This window comes from Patagioenas fasciata, chromosome 14 (assembly GCF_037038585.1).
Source record: "Patagioenas fasciata isolate bPatFas1 chromosome 14, bPatFas1.hap1, whole genome shotgun sequence".
Taxonomy (NCBI): domain Eukaryota; kingdom Metazoa; phylum Chordata; class Aves; order Columbiformes; family Columbidae; genus Patagioenas; species Patagioenas fasciata.
This window is the reverse complement of record NC_092533.1, coordinates 11,647,473-11,654,232: the sequence shown is the minus strand read 5'-3', so window position 1 is coordinate 11,654,232 and position 6,760 is coordinate 11,647,473.

Genomic DNA, 6,760 nt, shown 5'->3' with positions numbered 1-6,760 from the left:
AAAAAGAAACCCCGTGGGTTTTATCCATTTTATTCCCCTCCCTGAAGGTGTTTGGTAAGACTTGTATCAGTGGAGCTTGTGAATGCTGGACACGCTGCTGAAATATTGAGTTATTAGATATTAATTTATTTGTCACTGATTAGTTGACATTATGTGCACACTTTCTCAGCAGTATAATTTCTTACAAAGTTCTTAGCAGAGGATTTATTATATAATCTGGGAAAATAAATATTTGTTTCGAAGAAATGAAAATGTGCACATAATCTACTAAAAGTCAGTTTTTTATTTCTATAGAAAAGACTTGTAGTAAACTCTTTTCCTCCTTATTAATATCCTATTTTGATTGGAGAAAAAAAGAGTGTCTTTGTCTAGATCATTAAACCAGAGATACCTTTCTGAGAGGCATCTACCAGCAGAAAGGCAGGTTCACAGCCTTTGTGTGTGGAGCCTGAATTGATCACATAGAATTTGAAGTCAGGACAACTCTATCAATTGGCTTTGGTATTGGCAACAGGTTTATACTCGTTGAACAACCAGAGAGGGGGAAGTGAGAGGCTGGGACAGGCACCCAGAGGCAGGAAAGGCGGATCAGCGACACACATACTGAAGTAGCTCATGCTTCGTGTTGCTTCAGCTTCTACTTTTCAGAGGTAAATTCTTCATCTATAAAGCCAGAAATTGAATACGTACTGCCTACTTCTTAAAAAATAGCTGTACAATGCTGTACAGTAGGTTCAAATTGTACCATTTTTCATAATAAACTAAAGGTATTTTTTTTGAATTTGACATGAATTTTTCTTCTACAGTGCTTTTCGTTTTTAGCAGTTGAAGAGGATCAGCAGTCTGGTCCTGTTCATGGCTTGACATTTGACAACTTGGAAAAATTAAGGTGCCTGATCTGAGGAAAGGGGAAGCAATTTGCTTAGTGTATGTCCCAGCCTTTCACCTCCGGAGACCAAACCCTGGTTGTATTGACAATGCATGAGGGTCTTGGCCTAATAAGTTACATTTTTATCCACACACACACACATACACAAAAACCAAACCCAAACAAAGAAGAAGCCACCAAACAACATGGCACAAACCAGTTTCTGCTCAGGAAAAAGGCCCAGGACTGTACTAGCAGGGTTATTGCACATTGGATTGAAAGCTGATTGATGTTGTAAGTAGAAGCCAGTAGTGCCTGCCCGTGGGACACCCGACCGAACCAGTGCTCTGATTTCCTCACCTCCCTGAGCACTTGTGCACAGCAGCTGAAATATAAAAAAATACACTTAGGAGAGATGCAGGTCTCTGCCTTGGAGAATATGGGTATATAAGCAAATAGCATAAAAATAGACAAGGTAGCTAACTGTATTTGCATTTGTTTTCACAGAAAGTATTGCAGCCATTTTGTTTGAAACCACATTTTCATTTTGAAATGAAATTGTCAGGGATATTCTAATGATAGAGAATTACAGTAATGTATTGCTTTTCACTTTTTTTGCTTTAGTTGCTTAATATTTAAGCTTTGCTCCGTGCTACCTTCTTGTCTGTATATTGAATGGTCACTATGCCTCTTTCATTTTGTAGACTTGAATGAGGGAAATATGATTCACCCTTTAAGGTTTGCTGAGAAGTAAATGATAAAGAATGTCGTGTAACATTTATTCAAATAAAGCCTTGATTTTTTTCAGTGCTCTTTTAAAGGGAAATAATGCTGAATAATGTTTTGATGTGTTAACGTTCTTGTTTTATTAGTCCTTGACCCAAAAGATTTATGTTAAGTTTTGGTTTTGTTTTTTTTTTTTTCTGAATTAAACAAAGATGAAAACCTATAACCTGGACAAGTCTATCCAGCCTTCCCTTTCACCGCAGTGGCTAAAAGTTACCAGGTTGTGCTCAACCGACCTGATGCTTCCCATGAGCAACAGGAACAAAACTTGCGTTGTAGAGACAGCTCCAAAGAAGCCCTGATGGCTCTGCCCAGGGCTGCGACAGACACCCCAAGTCCCGGCTGCAGGAGGAAGGTGGGTGTCACGAGCAGGGGGTTTGATGAACTGCCTGCTCATCTCCTCTTTGGCTGATTTTTCCTTGCAGTACCAACGGTTTCAGACCGTCTGTCCATTCAGGTAAGTGTCGTTGAGTGTTTCTCCATTTAGGGAAGAAATGCCTTGCACCGAGTTGCCTTCTATTGCCGTGATGCCCTGAAGGGGCGGGGAGAGTTGTGCTGTAACAGGTGACTGCTGTACCGGAGCTCTCCATCGCCAGCACTGCTGTCAGAGGAGGCCATGTCAGCAAATATTTCTTCAAATGGCAGAATCTATAGGGTTTCACCATGCTGTTAAATAGAAGATCGTATTTATAGATTCTTTTCCCACTTGCATTTTTATTACTGTAAAGAAGTTATATTCTGATTTTATTTGAGCTCCTAGGTTAAGCAAAAAATAAGCTGCTCAGGTGAACATGACTTCTATGAAGTTCTTATTTCAAGGGAGCATTAATTTTTTATGGTGCATGGTATGCCGGGAACTAGTGTGTGATACAGGAGTACTAACCCTTCTGTAAGCAAGGTGTTTCGTTGCAGTGACCAGTTGTGGCTAGGCAGAAGTATTTCCCTAAAACTGAATTAACTTCTGGAGTGATCACGCAGATGTACACTGTCGGTAGCGAATGCTGTCTTGGCAATGGGCGTCTATGATGCTTTATATACCAGTTGATAGCTGTAAGCGAAAGTCCACATCTGTCTGTTGCTTGGGGCAGAGCGTGTTTTTCTTTTCCTTCACGGGGTTGTTTCTTATTCTGTCCAGATTGCAGGAGCTCCCATCCTTTTTCTCATTATTCATTCATCCTTGCAGCAGTTCCTCTTGAATTGGTTATCCTCATTAGGCTGTGGTGGAGAGGGCAAATCCTGCTGAAATGTAATTGCTCACTAATGGCTTTTCCTTTGTGACATTGTGTGGGTCGCCTCTCGCGGTGGGAGTCTGCTGGATTTGCTGCATGACTGCGAAGCCCAGAAGAGAGGTTAGCCAGATTTCAGACTTCTGCAATTACCCCATTGATTAATCTTCACTCCAGTAGTTCGGTGACGGAAGTATGAAAGTAACCCAGCCTTCAGTGGAGAAGCCAGTCCTGCACAATGCCGCTCAGTACGAGTGTTTGCTGCTGCCCCGAAGCATCAAAAGGGGGACACTTAATGAGGGCAAAAGTGCAGGGAGCAGCTGCTCAGTGCAGCTCCTGGCACAGGGGGGTTTGTGAGAGCTTCCCAACTAAAATATGAGCCATTGCTACAGAGAAATAAGATTTATTTTAGGGTGAGACTAATGGGCAGATTTCATAAGGAAATCAGGTAGATCAGTGGCAGAGGGGTGATGTAGTAAATTCAGACACTGTCACACACTCCTTATTTTAGAGCATTACGTGGCGAGGAGCACAGTGGGAGGGTGGGAGCAGTCACCTGCCTGAAGCCTCATCTCGGACTGGGGAAATCATGCAAGGGCCACCCTCCCATCACCTCCGTGCTCCCCGGCTGACAGTGTCCGAGGCTGCCGAGAGCGTGAGGGGCTGCGCAGATTTGCACAGTGAGGTCCTTGCCACGCTCCTGCGCTTTCTGGGAAGCTGGGAACCGGGCTGGAATGGTTCTCTGATGTGTAAGATGTGGTTGTGCCTTGCAAGGAACATCGGTAGTGCAGCACAGAACCTGTTTTGAAAAGCAGCTTGTCCCTCTGCTCAATCAAAGGTAAAGCAATGCTCAGACTGGCAAATGTTAACGAGACTGGCAGCAGCACCAGTGGCCTCTCAGCAACTGCCGAGGCAGAAAAAAGCCCCTGTGCGTATGATCTTGCTATCGACTGCTGCTCGCTGTTGGCATTTTTTTATCTCTTGCTCACCTGCCCTTGCTCAAGTCTTCATAGTTGGATTTGTCATTCTTCTTGGTGCAGGGACGGCGGATGGAGTCGGGGCTTTCTGAAGACAGCGCCTGGCGAGCTTCAGCGAGTGCTGGGCAGCAGTAGGAAAAGGATTTGTTTGCTGGTTCATACCATGCTGGCAGCTGGTTCTTATTTGTATCCTGTAACCTGTTTGTGGTTCTTCTCCTGCTTTCCCCTGGAATGTTTCTGTGGTCTTTGTTTTTACTCCCTTGCTGGGTTTGGAGCACCAGCCGTGTGTGCTCTGTGCTGGGCAGGGTGGACACCCCATGGATGTTTTGGGGCCGTTCTGAATTTTAGGTAAATATTCAAAGCCCAGGAGCAATAGTTCTAATTTTGAAATCCAGATTTGCAGCTAAGAGCTCTGCATTTTAAGAGCTTAGGGACTGGAATTTCCAAATGCGGTTGCCTTGGTCATTAAATATTAAACCGAGGCTGTGCCTGCTGGAGGGCTCATTCAGACATTGGAGCACTCTGAGCTGTCAGAGGAAGGGGCTGGGGCCTGCAGAGCGTAAAAGGATGAATAGTGGCCTATGCTAAATATAAGATCACAGAAATACTAATACTGCACAGATAGATAGGGATAATGCTCTTGTGATTCACTCAACTTGCTCTGTTTGCTTTTACAAAGACAACATTGCAAATGAGCGGTGAGAACAGGGGCTGGGGTAGCCGTATGTTTTACACTTTTTCATTAATACTGCAAAATCGTATCAGAAGCCATTGGTAGCATCTTGGCTTAGTAAACTTGCTGCTGGCTGCGAGTACCAATGTCTTCAGCTGTGCTTGAGCTTGGAGCAGGGACATGCGAGTACATGGGGGCAAAGAGAGAGCTGTAGCTTCAATGGCAGGTTATGGCTGTAGCCGTAGGCAGTAAATCCATCAGCTTCCAGCCTCCTTCCTTCCCAAAGTTTCCAAATACTGCAACTCCTCCTTCCTTGGGTAGAAAAGTGCCCCACGACGGAGCTCCACAGCCAAATGAGCTAATGGAAATGTGTCCATCTTCACCGTGATGAAGAAAGACGCCCTTGTCAGAAGCTGTGCTCAGATGCAATTAGGCAAGCAGAGCCCACAGCCCCGCTGCCTCCCCAGGGACCTGTGTTATCACTTGGCACTCACCAGCAGCACTCCAGGAATACATTGAGGAAGTTACTCCAGCGGCCAGGCACAAAGCTCTCGGCTGGACTAGATAATACCACATCCTGCATGCTCCTGACGTCCCGCTCGCCGGTGTGTTCATCTGCAGGGAGCTGCTGCTCAGCAGCCCCTCCTGCACCGCCGTGCTCGGGGCTGCGTTTCATTGCCCAGAGTTAGAAATGGAACAGAAATAACAATGTGTGCCTTCCCCAGATGAACAGGCATGACTAACGCCTCAGCGCTTGAGGGCTCATCCACTGTGGCTGGTGAAGGGTCACGTTCTTGGTCAGCAGCTGCGGGGGACCCACAGTCATGCACCCAGAGCCCCGAGCCTGCCTGGTCCGCAGGGAGCTGATGGATGTGGTGCGGTCAGTACTGGCAGCCAGGACCAGAGCTGGGCTGAGAAAGGGCTAGGAAAGGCAAACCTACATCCACTGCATCTGCCCAGGGAAGGCTTTGGAAATGATCTTCTTGAGAACCCCTGGATGAGAAATGGGCAGGTACGATTGCTGCAGGCTGGAGTCGTAGCTGCAGATGGTGAGGTTTCCAGCTGAACACACAGAATCAGAAAAATGTGGTTTATTTTAGTTTTAATTTGTTTTAGGATCTTTGATCTCTAAAGGACTTTGCATTGTCTGGGTAGGTTGTAATGACTCTGGCTTAATGCCACAGCTGCTAAGAGCCTGACAATTTACTGTGCCTCGGCAGACAAACGGGCTGACCAGAGCCTCTGCTGACAAAAGACACTCCCCAGCAATTACCTCCTTCGGAGCAGGAGGCTGCACAGGTTTTAAAAAAATTAAGCTGCTGAAAAAGAAAATGCTGGGATTCTTCCAAACAGGGCAAGCTCGTGAATGAGCAACGTATTAGTGCTGCACATTAAATGTGCCTCTACACATCTTTGCCTACTGTTTAAAAGAGGTGGCCCTTTGATATAATTGGTTCTTGGCTGCAGCAGCCGGCAAGACATCTTGGCTGTTGCAATAATCCCTTGGGAATAACACGGCTAATTAAAGCCTAGGAACCGGTGACCAGTGGCTACTCCTTTCTCTTGGGCTATGTCTGTGCTAATCAGAGGTAGGCAGATCTCAAGGAAGTTTTGTGCTGAAATGTGCTCATCAGGGAACGAAGGATTCGCCTTCAAAGCTTGGTGCTTTATCAAATTCTAAATATCCCAACGTGATGAGCTGAGAGGAATTCCAGATCGCTGTTTAATGGCTGCGTAGGGGGGTTGGCAGTGCACGGCGTCAGTCCCACTGCCTCTGAACTCCAGAGCGTTGCCTCGTGCTGCCTGGCTTGGGGCTGGTGTTTTGGGAGACGGATCTTATGAACTGAACTGAGATGCTAAATCCCCCAAATCTTTGGTGAATTTGAGGGAACTACAGGTGTTGAGCTCTTCTGAAGTCCAGGCGTTGGGACTCTCGTAGTCAAAATCCAAAATTAGCCAGAAAATCTGCTTTTGCCCAAGAAACCTTTCCCAGAAGCACTGCTGGGGGTTCGGCAGAGCCCGCGCATGTCAGGCACCCATGGGCTGATGCCGCTTGAGGGGGCCCTGCAAGCAAAGCTCATCTTGTGGACCTGGTTTTATTCTTTTCCTTAGGGGAAACTGATGGACTTTTCTGTTTACTCCTGATTTACGACGGGTTGTGCTGTCCTGTGTTTGACGTCACTGCGCACCCCAGTGACCCCAGGTGAGGGCGGGTGGCTGTGCTGGGCAG